The following is a 21,344-nucleotide window of genomic DNA, read 5'->3' on the forward strand; positions in this document are numbered from 1 at the left end:
TTGGAATCACACACATACACATCCTTAAGTCACTCTTCCTTTTCCTTTCGTGATAATTCAAATTTCTGAGGCCACTTACCACCTTCAAAGAAACTTCGAAAGATCATGAAAAATATTAAGGATTTTTATCATTGATCTTTATATAAAGTGTTACCAATTGGATTTATATACAGGCTTTTCCTGGTTTAATCGTAAATACATGGTTTATTTCTTTAAATTCCTTCTAATTGCCTAAGGGTTCATGTAGTCGTCTTCCAACACTTACTCAGCACATCTGTCCATTTGTTCACCATTCCAGAAAGGTTAGAGGATGTGTGGCACATTCACTCATTAGCTAGTATAAAAATAAAGCAATCAGCATTCAAAGCTCACTTCATTCCAGCTATTCCCATCTGTCCTATGAACACTGACTTCTAAAAGTTATGGTTCCATTAACTACGTATATTTGTGAATCTCTGAGAATGCCTTTCCCTTCCCTAATGGTTAGAAATTTAGTCTTTGATCTATTTTAACAAACACTTCTGTAGGACACTAATAGACTCAGAGGTTTCAACACTGCAACACAACTAGGAAGGTGAGTCTAAACCCCCTATACCCCGCTGCATCACCCCTTACTCCCCTCTCCTCATCATGCCACCCAAATCTCACAGGCCCCATCTGTGCTTCAAAAACCAATGACTAGCAGAATAGACTTTTCTCCCCACGATGTTCCCATTGAACCTGCAGTTGAGAATCATTCTCCTCATCTTCAGTTTTGAAAATAGACTGACAGCAACCCTCAAACCCTTTGACCAGAAGTACCTATTGTAGCACAATTACTCAATGTACTGAGGCTTCAAACTGTAATTCTTTAGGGAAACTTCATTCTGTTATATTTGAGCTTTCAGTTCTTTCCACAATTGCAATTCTCTAGGAACTCATTCACAGAGGAAAATAAAACCCACTTTAAGTTGATATATATTTATCTCAGCCACAAAGAGCCAAAGTCCTCCAAAGAGCATTTGTTTCACTGAACCGTTCTGGGAATGCATCCTGGAAGAGAAAGGTACTGCCAAGACCAACAGATAATAAAGCAAGATAGAAAGGTCAGTAGCTACCCTCATCTCCAGAATGCACAGAAACTCTAATCTCAGGCCATCAGTGCAAAATTAATTTCCATTTTTAGGCTAAATAAATTCCATTTGAAAGTATCGTGGAAAGATACAGGTCACTGGATAAACAGATAAGGAAACCTTCACATACTTCTATGCTTTTCTTGAATACTTAATTGGAGGAACTAATTGTAACAATCCATTTTTACTGTTTTTCTTGAAAATATTAGCAGTGCTTCAGTTGCGATTTTCATTGCCAAAAAATTTGAGGACAATTCCACAGGTGCCTATGATCCTTCCTGCTTTATGGTTACATTACAGGGGTTCGTCTCAGAAGATGGCAATGGCTTTCTGCCTAAGTAAAGCTTGGGAACATAGAATGGTAAAAGTTCACCTTTCACAGACAATCAATCAACTGTTGTCAATCAGAGGCTTGAGATATAAATAGGCTTCCTATAAGTTTAATAAAGAATGAGGGTCGGGTACAGTGGTTCACACCTGTAATCCCAGCACTTTGGGAGGCTGAGGTGGGTACATCATGAGGTCAGGAGATCAAGACCATCCTGGACAACATGGTGAAACTCTGTCTCTACTAAAAATACAAAAATTAGCCAGGCATGGCAGTGCGCGCCTGTAGTTCCAGCCACTCAGGAGGCTGAAGCAGGAGAATTCCTTGAACCTGGTAGGTGGAGGTTACAGTGAGCCGAGATTGTGCCACTGCACTACAGCCTGGGTGACAGAGCGAGACTCCATCTCAAAAAAAAAAAAAAAAAGGAATGGGAAAATGTTGAATATTCTCTTCATGCGCCTACAAAAGCACACAGTGGTTATTGAGCAAGATGCTGAGCTAGAAGAAGTTGGTGCCTTTGTCAATAAATAGCTCAGCTCTTTAATCTCAGTCTGGTGGCCTGGTCATCACATCAGACTGTGGATGGTCAGATTTTGGCAAAATATTACCCACAAGCAGATTTCTTTTATGGGGACTATATCCTTAACCACTAGAGAAGAGATTATCCTAAGAGTTATTCAAATCCCCAATGTTGAGCAAGACTGAAAATCCCATTGCTGTGATGACCAATTCAGAGGGCACTGAGGGTTCTCAGGATGCCCCTCTTTAGGCCTGATGGAACCTCATGCTGTTGTACTTGGCAAGGGCTTATGCTTGTGTTGGCACTTTTGTTCTCACAGTTATTTGGGAAGGGAAAGGCCGCTGTGATATGTTGACCACCCTAATGAGAGGTAGAGAATAGAGATTCCCAGACAAAGACGCCATTGTGCTGGCCAATGAAGAGACACCACAGGCACGGCCTGACACCAACCAAATAGTTCAAGGTCCACTGACCTACCCTTAAGATCAAACTCATATATTAATATTGATTTTCCTCAACATTCTGTAGTTGTATTTCAGTCTTATGTTCTCAATGAAACATTAATAAACTTATTCTATGCCCTGTACTATATATATATATATATATATACACACACACACACACACACACACACACACATACACACATACATATATTTCAGTCATATGTAACATGACTGAAAAGTCACCAAAAAGCTGTTTAGGAGTAGCAAAAATAGAATTTTGTACAAAGACTACCTGCCAGAACATAAACTCAAACCAAATGAATCTCTACATTTTTGGAACCATTCCGAGTCACAGAAATTGGAAGCGCTCTTCAATCTCTGAGCCATCTCTTGCACACATTTCACCTCTCTTCAGTCCCGCCGACAATACCTATCCAGATAGGAATATCTGCACTGTCCATGATCACAGAGTTTTCTCTGACAGATGTAGCCTCTTCTATGATTCAGTTTGAGTTAAGTCTAGCCAGCTTGCCTTTCCTTGAGTCTATGAGTTTTAAGTTAGCATATTCCTCAAGACATCAAGACAAAGTGAGCAATATAGACAGAAATTGCTGAGTTGCTTATATTAATAGTTCTCTAGCCCTGAGGCCAGGCAAATTCCCTCACATCCTTCACAGACTGGAATCAGATGCTCAGCAGCACTTGTTCCATGGCCTCTCTCATCCAAGCTGCTCCCTTGGTTAACTGAGAACATTCCATTTTATCTGGCAGAAGAGCTTTCCTTTACCAGGTGTATTTCCGATGTTTACAGAAAAGGGTTTAGCCGTTGCTTACAAATACTGTAAATTAACAGATCTTCGTTTCTCCTAAGAAATGGTACTTTTGGATCACATGTGAAGGTTTAAAAAAACACAGCTGCCCTGGCTTCCTGAAATCTGGAAAGATTTACAACATGAAAGAAGAATGGTTTCATTGGATAATAATCCATCTGCAATAAGAGCAAAGTCCATACTACTATTAAATGTGTTTATCCACTGATTCATCTGAATATTCCTTGATTTGCTTTAAGTACCATAATCAAATGTTTTTATTTAATTCAACAATGATTCAGGAAAAGCAATTTGGAATCTCACAGGTGGTCTGAATTCACTGTGTTGGTTACATTTGATGCACTTCCCAGACCAGAAAGAAAAAAAACATCCAATATGATTTTTTTTTTCTCTTTACCTTAGAGCATGAGACATGAAGCTTTTACGAGGGAAATCATTTCCCAAAAGTGAAACCATTGCTTGCTAGCTTATGTTTCCATTTAAACAAATCTCTAACTAAACACATATGAAAAATGATAGGACCCTTCCTTTGATAACAATCTAGCATCTAATATTGGCAGGCAAAGTTTAAGTCACTTCCTGAATTGCTAAACAAACAGCTACACAAAAGAATCACCCAGTACATTTGTATGTTTCCCTTTCATTTACTTAGCAATTCGTTTCTTCAAATTAAACATCTTAGTTTTCCAGAAATTATTGTTTACCCCAGTTAAATGATTGATGTATAATAATGTAATTACATGTGATACAATAGAGGGAAGAAGGGGTAGGAGATGTGTGCAGTTTAAATGATTAAAATTCAATCCATAGTTAATTTCCATACTGCATTCTTATAACAAGTGTGCATCTGCGTGGAGCTATATTTAGATTTCTGAGTGTTACAGAGTCTTTCTTTGTCAACACAATCAACCAAAATGAAGAGAGAGTACCTGTTTGAAAATGCAGGTCATTTCAATCCACAATGGTAACCCACACAGATGAGTTCTCAACTATCGTGAAATCAGCTAGTTGGTTAACTAGTTGGTTATACACCCAATTAATTCCTTCATCCATTTGCTCCACAAATACATATTTGAGCCATGTGTGTGCTGGGGGATATGCTAAGCATGCATACAAAAGTGGGCAAGAATAGACGCTGATGCTAAGTGGCCAAACTTGTGTCTTTTGTAAAATGTGTCTTTGATGGTTTGTACCAGTCCATCTGTCCTTTTTTATTTTTTATTTTTTTAATTTATTTATTTTTGAGACAGGGTCTGGCTCTGTTGCCCAGACTGGAAGGCAGTAACATGATCATGGCTCACTGCAGCCTCAACCTCCCAGGTTCAAGTAATCCTCCTGCCTCAGCCTCCCAAGTAGCTGAAACTACAGGTGCACACCACCATGCCTGGCTAATTTTTGTATTTTTTGTAGAGATGCGGTTTCCCCATGTTGCCCAGACTGGTCTTGAACTCCTGAGCTCAAGCGATCTGCCCACCTCAGCCTCCCAAATTGCTGGGATTACAGACATGAGCTACCACACCCAGGCTATTTTAAAATTAATGTCTAAGAGAAAGAATCACAGCTCTTGTGGTCTCCGTGTTCCCACTAACACAAGAGTTTAGGGACAGAGAGAGACAAAGAAGCAAAACCATTTCTGAGTCTAATTACTCTCTATTTCCTTAGCACATATCCCACATCAAAAACAAACAGCAGCAGCAAAAACCTAAAAAATTAAAATTGCTTATACCATTATTAGTTTATACTAGCAAACTACTTTATATTAGCAAAGTGGATATTTAATATCAATTTCTTAAAAAGACTTTCAATCTTTAAGAAGTTAAAATAAAAACCAAGAAAAAGAAAACGAGTATTAGATACAACTTTGCAACCTAAGCTCCTAAATGAAATGGCACTATTCAGACATCAGAACTCCCCACCATTTAGAAATGCATTTTTAAAATATCTGTGAAAGATCCTATTTCTAATTTGTTTTCCAAATCCCATGCATATTTTAGATGTTGAGGGTGGGGAGGAAGAAAAACTCCAAATACTTAATGCAAATTCTACTCCCACCTTCATTTTTCCTCATATTAAAACCAAGGCACAATGGTGTCTTTACCAAAGGGAAAAAAAATGACCGATTGGAGAGAAAGCATGCCCTAAGTTTTTAAGTCTTTCTTTACAGAAACTCAGAAACACAACAATAAGAAAGAGGATTGGCCAAGGAAACTAAGACAAATACTAATATTTTTAAAAATACATTAATTAGATCTTTGCTTGAAACATTGCTAATAGATTTAAATTATAAAGAAGCTTTTTGGTTTTCATTTTTCACTGAAATACAAGCAAATTTCACTTTTCATTGATGACTATAAAACCAGGATTTCTACATCTTCTCCTAGTAAATTAATTTCTACTCGAGACAGAAGCTGAATTAAAAATCCCTAGCAATACATGGCATCTTTGACTTTTCACAGTAAAGTGTTGGGAAGAAGGGTTCATGTCATTCATACCTACAAATGCAACACCAAGGGAAAGAGATCTCCACACTATGAAAGAGAAGTAAAATCAAACATGAAGGAAAAGAATCTGTGAACAATCAGAATCAAAGACTTAAGACCAAACTTCTTATTCTGCCACATATTCATATTCAGTATCATTTTAAAAGTTTTTAAGAACATCATTAATTTCTGTTCTATTTAGTCACCATAGAAATAGGTCTGCTATATTATCAATAACAGACCGTGGGCCAGGTACAGTGGCTTATACCTATAATCCCAGCACTTTGGAGAGGCAGAGGCGGGTGGATCACCTGAGGTCAGGAGTTCGAGATCGGGTTGGCCAACATGGCAAAACCACATCTCTACTAAAAATACAAAAATTAGCTGGGCGTGGTGGTGTGTGCCTGTAGTCCTGGCTACTTGGGAGGCTGAGGCAGGAAAATCGCTTAAACCAAGAGGTGGAGGTTGCAGTAAGCCAAGATTGTGCCACTGCACTCCAGCCAGGGTGCCAGAGTAAGACGCTGTCTCAAAAAAATAAATAAATAATAGACCATGGTATTTTTTCTGTATTTTATAGAACATAAAATTCTAGGAGATTATTATATCTCAGGCCAAAGAAACCCAGTGGTGCCATTTAGGGACATTTACCAATACTGGTTCACATAACAAATTGCTCTGCTAAGTACAGGCAGTTTTCACACTTCTGACAGGTTTTATTCTTGAGGAAAGCATTGAAGTCAAAAATATTTCTGTAGGATGTGATTTTCCCATAGAAACATTGTTTTAGTTAGATACCAGTTTCCTGATTAAAGACCTTAAAAAATAAAATTACTATGAAGACCCTATTTAATCACCTAAAAAAGATATAACTAAGCATTAAACAATATTTTCTTTAAATTTGTTAATTATAGAGGGGAAACTAATAAAATTAATGCTCAAGTTTATTTAATAATAATTTTAAAATTTATTTATTATTATTATTATACTTTAAGTTGTAGGGTACATGTGCATAATGCAGGTTTGTTTCATATGTATACTTGTGCCATGTTGGTGTGCTGCACCCATCAACCTGTCATTTACACTAGGTATAACTCCCAATGCAATCCCTCCCTCCCTCCCCATGATAGGCCCCGTATGTGATGTTCCCTTCCTGAGTCCAAGGGATCTCATTGTTCAGTTCCCACCTAAGGAGTGAGGAACATGCGGTGTTTGTTTTCTGTTCTTGTGATAGTTTCCTAAGAATGATGGTTTTAGCTGCATCCATGTCCCTACAAAGGACAATAAACTCATCCTTTTTATGGCTGCATAGTATTCCATGGTGTATATGTGCCATTTTACTCTCTTAATCCAGTCTGTCACTGATGGACATTTGGGTTGGGATTCCGTAAGTCTTTGCTATTAGGAATAGTGCTGCAATAAATATACGTGTGCATGTGTCTCATAGCAGCATATAAATTTATAATCCTTTTGGGTATATACCAGTAATGGGATGGCCAGTCATATGGCACGTGCTTTTGAGAGGTGATGTGGAGAAATAGGAACACTTTACACTGTTGGTGGGATTGTAAACTAGTTCAACCATTATGGAAAATAGTATGGTTGATCTCAAGGATCTAGAACTAGATGTACCATTTACTACACTTTTAAAATGTTTCTTTGTTACTTCCCTTTCCTCCAGCAGGTGTAAATTACAGGAAAGTATAGGAACACTACCTTAATCATGAAGCATCAAGCAAAGTGCCTAGTGTATACAGGAGATGCTCAGGTAAGGAACCTGAAATAAATCACCAAGTTAATTTAATAAAGTTTCTTGAGAAACTCATGCAAGGATGTTGCCCTCCTCCATTTTTTTTTTTTTTGAGATGGAGTTTCACTGGCTGCTCCAGGCTGGAGGCTAATGGCACGCATTTCGCCTCACTGCAACTTCCACCTCTGGGTCTAAATGATTCTCCTGCCTCAGCCTTCTGGAGGCTGGGATTATAGGCATGTACCACAAAAGTCCGGGCTCTATTTTTTTGTATCTTTAGTAGAGACGGGGTTTCACCATGTTAGCCACGCTGTTCTCTAACTCCTGACCTCGTAATCTGACCACTTCAGCCTCCCAAAGTGCTGGGATTACAGGCGTGAGACACTGCACCCAGCCCCCTTTTTTAAAAAATTTTTTTAATTCTTTTTTTTTAATGAGACAGCATCTTGCTCTGTCATCCAGGCTGCAGTGCAATGGCATAATCACAACTCACTGTAGCCTTGACCTCCCAGGCTCACGCAATCCTCCAACTTCAGCTTCCTGAGCTGGGATGACAGGCACACACCACCACACCCAACTAATTCCTTTATTTTTTTTTGTAGAGATGGGGGTTTCTCTACAGGGTGGTCTCAAACTCCTGGGCTCAAGCGATCCATGCACCTTGGCCTTCCAAAGTGAGATTACAGGCATGAGCCACGGCACTGGTCCCCTTTTTGAACCCCTTTCCACCATGTAAATTTTGCTTGTTGTAGGTATTAGAAATCGCTTGGTGTTTTTCCTACAATGGACACTGCAATTATGTCCCCATCTGACTTGAGAACAAAAATCTGCATGTACTGAATCAGAGCATGACTTGGTGGAATTCAAGTTTGTCCTGGAGAGAATAAGAAACCACAACATCTGCATGCTGAAGGGTACATCTTCCACGTATTCTATTCCTAGCCTCCCAACGGCGCTCCCAATGTTTCTCTTTAGTCAAAGGAGTCTGGCTTTTCCCTGACAGATGCTCCCCCCACCCTTAAACCGAAGCATATTACTTCAAGCATGATCTGTGAATTGATCACTACTGGTCCATGGCATTGTACATTACAGGATTGAGAATCCACATTTATAGCAGTCTGGCCATCAACACCACATCCAAGTCATGTGATGGCAGGACTCATCTTGCTGAGCGAGATGTAAATCTGTTTAGGTGTTGGCCAGCTGGCCTGGGCGAGGTGCATGTGATGCAAGCAGCATGCTGATCCTGTGCAATCAGCCCTGTATTACAGCGGATTGGAAATCAAAAAAAAAAACAAAAGCAAAACAAATAAACAAAAATAGTCCTTCACTGCAGAAATCTGAAAAGCTCTGTAATAAAAAGGCACAAGCCAGCCAGTCGCAGTGGCTCATGCTGGTAATCCCAGCACTTTGGGAGGCTGAGGTGGGTAGATCGCTTGAGGCCAGGAGTTCAAGACCAGCCTGGCCAACATAGTGAAACCCTGTCTCTACTAAAAATACAAAAATAGCTGGGTGTGGTGGCGGGTGCCTGTAATCTCAGCTGCTCGGGAGGCTGAGGCAGAAGAATCGCTTGAACCCGGGAAATGGAGGTTGCAGTGAGCAGAGATTATGTCCAGCCTGGGTAACACAGCAAGACTGTCAAAAACAAAAAAAAAGAAAAGAAAAGAAAAATTAAAAGGCACAAGCACTGTAATCACACAGGACCAGGTACGAGTCTGTGCTCCACTACTCGCCTGACGATGTGGCCCAAACAAGTTCCTTTACTTCTCTGAACCTGCATTCTCTCATCTGTGCAGATATGGATGAAGGAGGGTACAACTCTGTTCAATGAGCAGCTTCCTCATGCCATGAAATGTTCAGTTTTAATATCTGTTCAATACAAGGGACAATCACATACTTGAAAATACTTTGGATGTGGTTTATTCCACAGCCGTATGAAAAAAAAAGAAAGGTAGCTGTTTGGGGAAAACAGCTACCCTGCAATAAAACAATGAATGCTCCCAGCACTTTCTCATATTCCAGCTAGAAGATATTTTGGTAACAAATTCAGTGTATCATGGACTGGATATGGATATGATCATCCAGTGGTCACTGCAGGGTCCAGACTTAAACCACATGTGACAATTTACTTTGGGCCATTGTGAAAGCAAAAAATTCTCAACTGCATCCAACAACAGCTAAAGACCTAAGGACAGTTTTCGGGAACTGCTTTAATGACTTACAGTCATAAGAAAAAAAAAAAAAAAGATGCCCAGGAGAAGAAGAGGGAAGAAACTGAATTTACATGGAACAGAGAGGTAAACACAGATAACTTCAACTGACCAGCATAGGACCCTCCTGGCCACTCTGGCCACTCTGTAAATGAAAAACAAAAACCTTTCCTCATTGTCGTGAAGTCCACCTACAACACACCAATCTCAGTATCTAGCAAAAGCAGAGAGCAAATAAAAGTTCCCTTTCGATCCTTCCTATGCTATGTATGCCTGTAAAATTGTGCTTTAATTCTTTCCTCTTTAAGTTAATTCCATTACAGTTTCCTTTCTATCTGTTACAAATGCCATCTGGGTGGAAGCCTAATGATATGTCAGTGTCACCACTTACAATGGTTCTGAAATTTTTTTCACCCTCAATCAGCAACAGTCCCCAAGGACTACTGGCTAAAAACAGGAAAGCTCAGTAATGCCAAGGCTGATTTATAACATCAGCATCAAGCTCCAGCTCAGGCTCCTTGCACACTTCTGGCTCCTGTTTCACTAGTTGAGTGAGAGGTCACTTGGGTCACATAGGACCTTACAAGGTTTCTGGGGAGAATAATAGTTTTTCTGTATTCCTTCCTTACAAAAGGCAGCTGATCAGCACTACTGTCTAGACATGCAAAGATATTTTTCATGGACACAAATAGGTTGGTGTTTTGTTTTGCTTAAGTGAGAAAGGGATTTACTTTTATTTTAAAGCATGCACACAGCTACAGTAGGCCTTCTGGAAAGCCTTCTTAAAAGAAGATTTGTGTGTCAAGCTCACATTCAGAAATAACAAAGAGTGTAATGAAGGGATCCGAGGTCCATGACAGTATTTGACGTATTACCTAGGAGACATTGGAGATGGCTTTCATTTTCAGATTCAAGGATTCACCTTTCACATAGGAAATACAGAAGACCAGACAGAAACCATGTGTTTTTACCGTAATTTTCTGCTTTATATCTCCTTCATGAATTTTTTTTTCCAACCAGCTCCACACTTCCAATATATACCCAGACGCTGACAAAATCGTAGTTTCCCATCCTCCACAAGGACTGAAACACATGTGAAGGTTCCTTGGGAAGGACCAAAGAGTACGCACAGAAATTTGGAAATTTCTGCATTCTGTTTCCAGTCCTGACAGCATCTCTCACACAGATTGCCCTGGTGCCATTATTTTAATTACTTTACATGCTGCCTCTACAATCCCGACGATAAAATGGAAAAGCTGTTTTGTTGGAACTTGTGCTGCAAATAGCACAATGACAATATTAGGAAAAAATCTCTCACAGCATTAACTGGCTCACAAAGATTATTCTTAATACAAGCTGTCCCCAACATATGGACATTATTTTTTAAAGCCCCAGACCCATGAGCAGGCCCTAAGTAAGTCTGCAACCCTAGTCCTCCAGTGGGGGCAACTGCTCACTTCTCTAGGTCAGAAAAGCTTAAGGAGAGGTAAACTGGAGGTACACTCATGTTCAGACAAATGTCATGTCATCTCTACACAGATGGAGAAGTGCAAAAAGTGAACACTTGTGGAGTCCAGGTACCTAGATCTAAGTAAGGAGACAGTTCAAACCACCACCACTATCACCTCCAAAGAGGGAAGAAGAATTCCCGGCCTCCTAATTTACAACCCAAAATGTATTCTTTTAAAAGAAAAACAAGGTTTAAAGAGATTTTCTTATGGCTCTATGAGCTTTATTAGAACTAAACTTTACAAAAGCAATAAACTGAAAAGTGCCTATATCATTGAAAGTGGAACAAATACAGTACACTGGTTATTTCTTGAGAAGTTGAGTGAAGTCTTCAAAATAAGAAGGAGTGGATAATTTGAGTCATGTAGTGGCAATTGTTTTATTATTTCTATTATAGGAATCATCATGTCAATCGGTTGCTACAATATAGGACTTCAGAAATAAGATTTTATTCTGTATATAAACTTCTACTTAATACATTTTTATATAAGACCCTGCTCTTGCATGATATTCCCAGACAGTGTCTCTGTAGCTTAGATTAATCCTGCTCAATCATTAACCATTCAACCCGGGCAAAGTTACTGAACTTCACTCCCTACCCCTCAATGTTCTTGCTCATCAGATAGTCAGAAATAATATCTTACCAGGAAAATGAATGGGAGAAAAAAATAAAATAGAACTTTATTCGCTTTATTCTGCACTCAAACGAGCAAAGAAATGGTAGCTTCAGTGTTTCTAAGTGACTGGTTTAGGACAAGAAGGGTGTATTAGTTTCCTGTTGCTGCTCTAACAAGTTACCACATTAAGTTTAGTGGCTTAAAACTACACAAATTGACTCTTACAGTTCTGGGGGTAGGAAATTTAATGTCCAGGTGTTGGCAGGGCTGCCTTCCTCCTAGAGGCTTCGGCGTGGGGAGCAGGAGGTTTTCCATGCCCTTTCCAGCTTCTAGAGGCCACCTGATTTCCTTTGCTCATGGTCCCTTCTTCCATTGTCGAAATGCATCGCTCCAATACCTGGTTCCATCATCATCTCTCCGTTTTCTGCTTCTGATGTCCAGTCTCCCTCTTATAAGGACTTCTGGGATAACATAGGGTCCACTGGGATAACCAAGGATAATCTCCCCATCTCAAGATCCTTGATTTAACCATATCTGCAAAGTCTCTGTTTCCATATAAGATAATCTAGCCAGAGGCTCTTAGGATTAGAATGTGAACAACCATAGGAAGACTTTATTCAGACTACCGGAAAAAGGGAGACCCAACTGCAGAAAAGTCTGGCAAATATTTACTCCTATGCAATAAATTAAACAGTTCCTTTAGGTTTGGTCTTTTTAGACAACAAGCTCAGTCACTCAGATTTCTGTTCATCAGGACAGTATCCAGGGCCGGGTATGGTGGCTCACACCTGTAATTCCAGCACTTTGGGAGGCCCAGACCGACGGATCATCTGAGGTCAGAAGTCCAAGAGCAGCCTGGCCAACATAGCAAAACCCTGGCTCTACTAAAAATACAAAAATTAGCCAGGCATGGGGGTGGATGCCTGTAATCCCAGTTACTCGGGAGGCCAAGGCAGGAGAATCTCTTGAACTTGGGAGGTAGAGGTTGCAGTGAGCCGAGATCACACCACTGCACTCCAGCCTGGGCGACAAAGCGAGACTCTGTCTCAAAAAGAAAACCCAAAAACCGACAGTAACCAGGTGTATGGGGAGAGGGGAAAGGGGAGAGGGGGGAGTGTCTCCATTATTATGGTGATGTGAGAGAAGGGGAATGCAAATCACATGTTGTCCTCTGCATCCTAGCTGCCCTCTGCTGCAAAGCAGCTAGTCTGGGTTGCTGCCTGGCCTGGTGACCATGGGAGTGAAACTGGCTAGCTCTTCAACCCTGGATATTCCAATGACATCCGCAGCTGATGTCTATAGCTGGTGGCCAGGGCCTTAGAGTGCCACTGGCTGGCCTCCAGTGGTGCCACAGCCAGCTCTGGGTCTCATTTTCCACCCAGTTCCTGGCCTAAGCCCACTGCCTCTTAACTCAGCTGCCTTCTGAGCCCTCCCTTGAAAGAATTCCAGAACATCTGGCTACTTCCGCCATCACACAGGAGCTGAGAGAGGCTTGGTGAGTGCCCTGGGGCCTCCTCCACCTGACCTCACCATTTTGCCCTCTCATGTCACTTGGAAGTGTACCCCTTCCAAGCTGGCATGAAGTTACTCATATAGCAGTGTCTGCCCAGAACACTAAACAGAAAGTGGGACAAAACTCTCCTCTGCCCTTGGTGTTCCCACCAGCCAGGATGAGCCCCTCTGCCCTCAGTCCTCCCTGTACTTGTGCAATTTGGGCCACCAATTCATTTCCTCCTATAGGGACATGCCACTCCACCCTTCCCGAAATGGGGTCTATTTCCCTGACTTCCCTTGAATCTGGACTGACTCTAGGGCTTCCTTTGACCAACAGGATATGGTGGAAGTAACATGCTGCCACTTTCAAGCTTGGTCTTAAGAAGAGTGACAGCTTCTGCTTTCTTTTCCTTGAAGGCCAGCTACCTGAGGAAGTCCAACTACCCTGAGACCACCATGCTATGAGGGTGCCCAAACCTGCCAGGTAGAGAGACCACACGGAGAAGCACTGAGGTACCAGACATGTGAGAAAAGATGTCTTGGACCTTCCTTGCTTCCTTGGACCCAGCCCCAGCACCAACTGAACACAGGGACAGCCAACAACCCATGGAACAGATTTGAACTAGTCAACTCCTGGAAACTTAAGAAACAATAAATTGTTGTTATTTTAAGCCACTAAGTTTGGAGTGGTTTCTTACACTGCAATAGGTAATTAAAACAATCAGAAAAATAAAAAACAAACTATATATACATTCAAGTGTTTTCCCCCAAAAAAATGGAATCACAGTGATATAGCAGTAAGACTACGCAAAATGACCAGAGTAAGCAGCCACTTCAAAAGAATGCCCGCTTATTTGCAAGGGTTTTGTTGTGCTTTGTTTTTTCACTAAATGCCCTCCCTCATTTAATTCATCTCTAGCCAAAGAACCACTTGCACTACTTTTTTCCTTCTCTAATTAGCATGCAGGGATTTCCCTCATGTTAAGAGAATGTGATATGCAAAGTCACTGGACCACTGTCTTGCATAACAAACCAAAGTCTTTTGACATCAGTGAGAAAATTCCTCAAGAATGCAAAGAACATAATGCCAATTGTTAAGTGTGAAATTCCAGGGTATTAACCCTTTCAGAGATGCCGTCTTGTTCAGTTTTATTTTAGGTTGATCAAAAGGACCGTGAAACTAGATTGGAACATTATGCACCAGACTCCACTGCCTACTTGAAAAAGAATTATACTTGGAACTTGATCTTTTTAAGATCTCCCATATGCCCCATATTTTAACAATCAGGTTTTAAAACAGAAAGGATCATTGCCATTGAAAAATGGTGTCCAGCCAAGTAAGCCTCATCAGTCAAAGTAAAAATCTCAACCTGTAGTTGTCATTCAGGCCTTAATGTTTACCTTAGGAAATGTTTTTATATGGAAAATTGATGGCAAAGCTGTGCCCAAATGGCGCTATTCCCAACAAGGACAGAAGACCCATGGATTTACTTGCTAGGCCAATTTATTGAGAAAGTTGTCAGGGATGAGAAAAATGAGAGAATAATTCAGACGGGAAGGTACAGCCTATTCGTTTTTCTAGCTTCTATCTTTACCCTTACTTCTCATTACTAACCCTCCTGTTAGGGATACAGATGAGGGGCCACCTGTCCACAGAATCTGACATACATACATAGAGAGTTACACAAACGACAGGCTTCCAGGTCTCTAAAGTTCCCTGTTAGGAATCAGGAGCAGCAACACACTCATATTTTAAAGTCATCCAGAAAAGAAGTTTAGACTGTACACAAAGCCAACAACACACCCTGTTATTTTTAACTGCCACAATTAATCCACTCAGACAGTGTTCACACAACATGCATCAGCCAGGAATATAACCTCCCTATTTTAAACTCAAATTTATCTGTACTATAGAGCTGAGTGGGGAAAAACAGCTATTTTGAAATCAAACGATCTTGGATTTAAATTCCAGTGCTAATCTTACTAAGTATACTGCCTTGGACAAATTACTTAACATCTTAGCCTAAATTTCTTCACCTGCAATGTGCAAGTAATAGTCGTAGTTACCTTACAGAGTGGAGAGAAGATTAACTATGATTTCATAGAAAAAAGAAAACTTCAATTAGGAACCAGGCACAGATTTATTATTCAATTGGTGTTAGTGATTATTATTAAAATTATAAAAGTTTTTGTTTTCTTCTCCTATAGTTTTTTTGTTTTGTTTGTTTGTTTGTTTGTTTGTTTGTTTGTTTGTTTTTGACACAGAGTCTCGCTCTGTCACCCAGGCTGGAGTGCAGTGGCACGATCTAGGCTCACTGCAAGCTCCGCCTCCCAGGTTCACGTCATTCTCCTGCCACAGCCTCCCGAGTAGCTGGGACTACAGGTGCCCACCACCACGCCCGGCTAATTTTTTTGAATTTTTAGTAGAGACGGGGTTTCACCATGTTAACCAGGATGGTCTCGATCTCCTGACCTCGCGATCCGCCCGCCTCAGCCTCCCAAAGTGCTGGGATTACAGGCATGAGCCACCGCGCCCGGCCTCTTCTCCTATAGTATTAACACCAATCCCCTCAGCCCTTAATCATTGATTGCTGGCTGAAATAATCACCCAAAACTCATAATAGCACAAGAAAAGATTTATAACTTTAAAAATGTACAGGATTCAGTCTATACGTAATCTAACAAGATGATGGGTGAGGGAAAATGTGAGTAGAGAAGAAAACATAGACATAATTAAATAAGATCTTTGCAAAGTCATCTGTGACTCCAAGAAAATGCAGTCTGTATTTATTTTTTTGGGAAGTTAATGGAAAACTAATTCAGCTAGATACCTTTTACCTCCTTGGTGTATTCCCACGAGATAGTATGTAATGAAGTTCTTTAAAAACCAGTAAGCACTGTGCCAACAGGGAATATTTATTGGGTGCTTGTTACATGTCAGACACTGTTGGCATTTTATATAAATCATATACTTAACCCTCACAACAAGCCACTGAAACAGTTCTTAGGCTCTTCATATTACTGGGAAGGAAGCTGAGAATTAAAGAGATAAACCAATCTGCCCAAAGTGCCACAGGTAGGAAGGGGCTGGCCAAGATTCCAACCCCATGTCTATAGATCCCCAAAATCTGCTCTTCCCACCAACCAGGGGGAGGTGGTATGTCTCAAAGCTTTCACCCTTCCTCTGAATTTTGCAGAGAAGAAGGGAAATAGATTACATAATCATTTTTCATTTCATGTCTAGACTCTAGGAAACAACCCATAACCCACTAGGAAGCAGACAAGAAGCATGGGGCTGTGAGCCCAACACTGGAAATGCATCTGAGGAGAATGGAGAAATAACAATCTGAACATTCAATTGCAGTTTAGAAGGTCAGTACCAACTTCTGACAGATGTCTGCTATTTTAAATGACAAACTTGCTTGCGCATTGTGCAGAATTGCTACACTTTCCGTTATGAAGCCATAATGCTGGTTTATTTCCAATTTCAGCACTGAAAGACACATAGAAAAAAAAAAAAACAGAAAACCAATTGGCTTTCAATGGAATTCTGTCTGAGATTTAAGCCAGCATGTAATAAAAAAGTTATTCTCCTTAGGCACATTCAATTTTTAGACTGCTAAAGCATGGCAAAACCACAAAAATGATGTCTTTCACATATAAAGATTCAAGAGAGGACCCAAACATTATGTAAAATTAAGTTAAAGCCAATTTTTCTTCATCAGATTTAAGTTCTGAAGATTATTTAGTAGCTATTTGTAACTTCTGGAAGATACTTACAAAAACTGGAGAAATGAATTGATAAAGGAAACATTCCTAATCTTTTAAAATACAGAGATGGGGCCAGGCGCGATGGCTCAAGCCTGTAATCTCAGCACTTTGGGAGGCTGAGGCGGGCGGATCACGAGGTCAGGAGATCGAGACCATCCTGGCCAACGTGGTAAAACCCCATCTCTACTAAAAGCACAAAAATTAGCCAGGTGTAGTGGCACATGCCTGTGGTCCCAGCTACTTGGGAGGCTGAGGCAGGAGAACTGCTTGAACTCGGGAGGCAGAGGTTGTAGTGAGCTAAGATCGCACCACTGCACTCCAGCTTGGGCAACAGGGCGAGACTCTGTCTCAAAAAATAAATAAATAAACAATAAAATAAAATACAGAAATGGTTTTAAAACCATCTTAGTTTCATCACCATCATTTTGAAATTCCTATATAAAGCTATTCCCCCTCCCCCAAAAATAATAATAATTTCTCTAGAATTAAAATGCACTCCATTCATCTTTGTGCCCCTAGACACCATTATGGTATTTGGCTTATGTAAGGTCTATAGTGTATTAGGCATTTAGTGCTGTTCACCAAATATTTCCAATTCTCCTTCCTCCAAGAACATTATAGGATTGTGTTTCCCTGCCCATGTGAAGTTAGGCATGGCCATTGCACTTGCCCTTCATTGACTGGCCAATGAATGTGAGCAGAACTAATATTACTTCTAAGCCAAATCCCACAAGACAGTGTGCATGATTCACCATATTTCCTTTCCTTGCCCTTGTAACTGGTGACAGGGGGATATCTATCACCACGCATCCATAGGGAAGGTCTATATGACAGCCAGCCCTCCATGGATATGTAGCACAGCCAATAAAGAAAACGGTGTTGCTTTAAGCAACTGAGACCTGGGTATCATTTGTTACTGCAGCATCATCTAGCACATCCCGTCTGATAAAAACACTGAATGAAAATTTAATGAAAAAAATCAAGAAAAGCAAACTTGAAAAATATAAGTGCAATGACCACTTCTGTGGCTCTCACCATCCTTTCTCCATCATTATTTGTGGTTCAAATCTGAGAACACTGTGCTTACCACCGCCTGATACAAACGCTAACATAAACCAAGTTGAATATTTGTTTGAACAGAGCATCATGCTGCCAAATGCCATTGTTGTCACCAGCACCTCTCAAAGATATTCAAATCTGTAGAGAACAGTCTGTTCGCATATCTTATGCCAGAATAATAAGTATGTTCCTCAGAAATGAGTACCCTTCACTCGGTGGCTAAATGCAAGTGAATTTATATTCAAAAAACCCATGGGTCAGAGCACTAGAAGCACAAATAAGAAAAAGAAAAAAAAACCTCCTTTGTAGAATAACACTATTTAAAGAGCCCAAGGGAAAAAACGAGAATAAAGCAAACCAAAAAAACAAAAACATACACATTAAAAAATGGTGCACAGATGGACTGTAATATCAAAAATATGCTATCAAGTTGGAGGAGGAATTCAGCACAGCCACTCAAGCACCACTCTCCCTCGGCTGGAACTCATCTGGAGGATTTGCACCTGCTATTTATGTTGCTGCATGCCACTTTCTTCCTTCCCAAGAAGAGATTTCAAACAAGAAGGCCCTTTCACAGGCAACTTTGAAAGAGAAACAGTCAGAAAAAAAGTAAAAAGGGGAATCAAATGCTTGAGAGAGGAAAGGAAGAAATCATGGAAGAAACCATGGAAGCCTTCAGGCAGCAATGAGCGATTGTCTTCACACAGCAACTCAAGCCCGTGCCTCTCAGCCCTGGCTTTGCCATTAGTGATGTTCTCTCTTCTCACTCACTGCCAGGAAATGACTTAGACACCAAGTGTCAACTCTTTCATCTTTCCGCAATCCAACCTGAAATCTCAGTCTGGCTTCTGCTGACAGCACTCCACTAAAAATGGAAGCCAGTCTGTGTATTTCTGGGGCTGGGACACATAAAAGAATATCGAGCCAGCTAAGTGTCACTTTTTACCGATAGGGAGGTAAGTTGGGTTGCTTAAAGTCACACTCTGAATAGTTAGAAGTTACTTAAGAACTCCAAATGGCCAAATGCATCGTCTATCATTTAATCCCACTTTACTTGCTTTCTCTGTCACTCCCTATCGGCTCTTCTCATTTGAAATTGGCCCCCTCCCTTCAAGGGCTTGACACTAATCTCTTCTGACATTATCTCATCTGTATTTCCTTTTCATGTATTTCAAAAACACTCACACAGCACTTATTATGTAGTGCTTTAGAGATATTAACTTATTTAATCATGACAAATGGAGGAGGTACTACCACTATTACCATTATACAGATGAGGGACAGTGAGGTTAAGTGATATAACCAAGGTCCACAGCTAGTAAGAGGCAGATAATTTGAAACCAAACCAACTGGCCTCAGAGTTCATGTTCTTTACCACCACCCCATACTGTCTCTAGCCAACGCTGCATCCCTTCCTCTCTCCAAAAGATTAGAAAGTCAACACTCCTCCTTTGAACAGATCATCTTTGAGGATTTCAATTTCAGAACAATCTAACTGTTGAGCTGTTAAGACCACCCAAGGAATACTGCTTATTATTCCCCAGCACACATTTCAGAGAATTTTTTCTTTTATTGCTGAATACACAGAGGGAAAAAGGAACCAGTAAATTCTTCTTCTTTTTTTCAAATAAATGCACCGTTTTGTAGGTAAACAAGGTGAGGAAACAGAACTAAGCTCCAAGGACTAGACAACGTGGTATGAGTTAAAGATAAAACAAAACTTTAGCTGAATCCATCAGGAATGATTGATTGAAATTTAACTGGGAACTCATGTGTTTGTACAATCTAAAGAAGGAAGAAGTCCTGTTTTGGTAAGATAACCTTAAGTCTGCCTTCTGTTTTATTTTTGTTATGTATTTTTGTAATTTGGGGTTTGAACGAGCAAGAGGGCAAAGGTCTCCTGGCAAAAGCTCCTTTGTTAAAATCCAGAAAAACAAACAATCAACATTGATGTTTTGGAACAGGCCACAGCTGCCCGGCTTTCAAACATGTTACCTTCCACTTCTTTAAGGAAATGAACACACAAAGGCTTTCAGAACTCTCTGGCCCAGCGGAGGTCAGTGCTCAGAACCAACTGATTTCTTGCCTAAGACAGGGAGAGGGCAGTAGGATAGGAGGGAGGAAATGGCCCTGAAGACTGATACATACAAAAGTGCCCACTCTCTTGACCCTCAGGCCGAAGGAAAACAAAAATCCATCATTTGTGAGCTTGGCAAAGGAAGCTTTACTTTGAAGACAAACTTTATGGGGTACTTAAAACACATGATATGGTCTTCCTTGGGGTCAGAAGAAGTGAGTAGTTCATGCAGGCAGGCCCTATGCAGTTCAGAGTGGAGAGAGGGAAGAGGTGGGAAGGACAATGAAAGTACTCAAAGAAATTAAAAGATCTCAAGCCATCAAAACATCCTCTCCAAATTTTGCAAGAAATGTTTGTATGTAAAATAACTTAACTCCTGCCACTTTCTCTGATCACCAAATAGAATCAGGAGGTGCCAATGATCAATCATTCTTTGATTTACCCAACATGAATTAAATGTCTCTTTCTGTGCCCAGGAATTGTGCAAGGCACTGGAGGTAGAGACTAATAATGCCACCTCTGCATCCATGGCCTCAAAGAGTTATGAGTTAACTGAAATTTCACTGAACACATCAAACATCTATTATTTTTATGTACGAAGTAGAAATGAGTATATTTTTTACTTAGTATCTTACTTGTAATGGTTATTTTAGGTAAAAGGAAAACCCACGTCAACTGTAAACATGAGAGCCTAGATTTTTCCACTAATTTCAGCAAGGCTGAAGAATTTTGTTTACAAAGACCTGTCAAACACACCCGGGAATGGGTGGCTCTTTTGAGCAATAATGTTTCCGTGCCAACTCTAAGTTTAAAAGGGAGAGTCCCTGGTAGGAAATGACAATGCCATGTGGAAACAACAGCAGTATATATTGGACTCTTTACACCCAAAGGACAATCATTTCCAAATCTATCTTCAAATATGAAAGGCAGTAATATGTAGAGAACCTTCAAAGGACTGAGTTATCTGAATTACTCTAAGCATACATTATTTCTAAAGTAAAACTGCCAGGATAAAGTTATGATTCATAAATTTAACTAAAGTCTCCTGTGAAATGTCTATAATGTTATAAACATCTATTGCTATCACAAAGAACGATGTAGAAAAACACTTCTTATATACAGACCATGAAAAGAACTAAGAATCG

At 40.3% G+C, this 21,344-nt stretch overlaps 1 protein-coding gene and 1 long non-coding RNA gene across 15 annotated transcripts in view; both read right to left on the reverse strand.

Annotated features, from left to right (window-relative positions):
- The window catches only part of LIMCH1 (LIM and calponin homology domains 1), a 341,748-nt gene that overhangs the window by 255,044 nt on the left and 65,360 nt on the right, over positions 1-21,344 (reverse strand). The gene's annotated exons all lie outside the window — the stretch shown is intronic.
- LOC103884333 overlaps positions 1-21,344 on the reverse strand; it is a 30,021-nt gene that overhangs the window by 759 nt on the left and 7,918 nt on the right. The window lies entirely within an intron of this gene.

Source organism: Papio anubis, chromosome 3 (genome assembly GCF_008728515.1).
Source record: "Papio anubis isolate 15944 chromosome 3, Panubis1.0, whole genome shotgun sequence".
Lineage (NCBI taxonomy): Eukaryota > Metazoa > Chordata > Mammalia > Primates > Cercopithecidae > Papio > Papio anubis.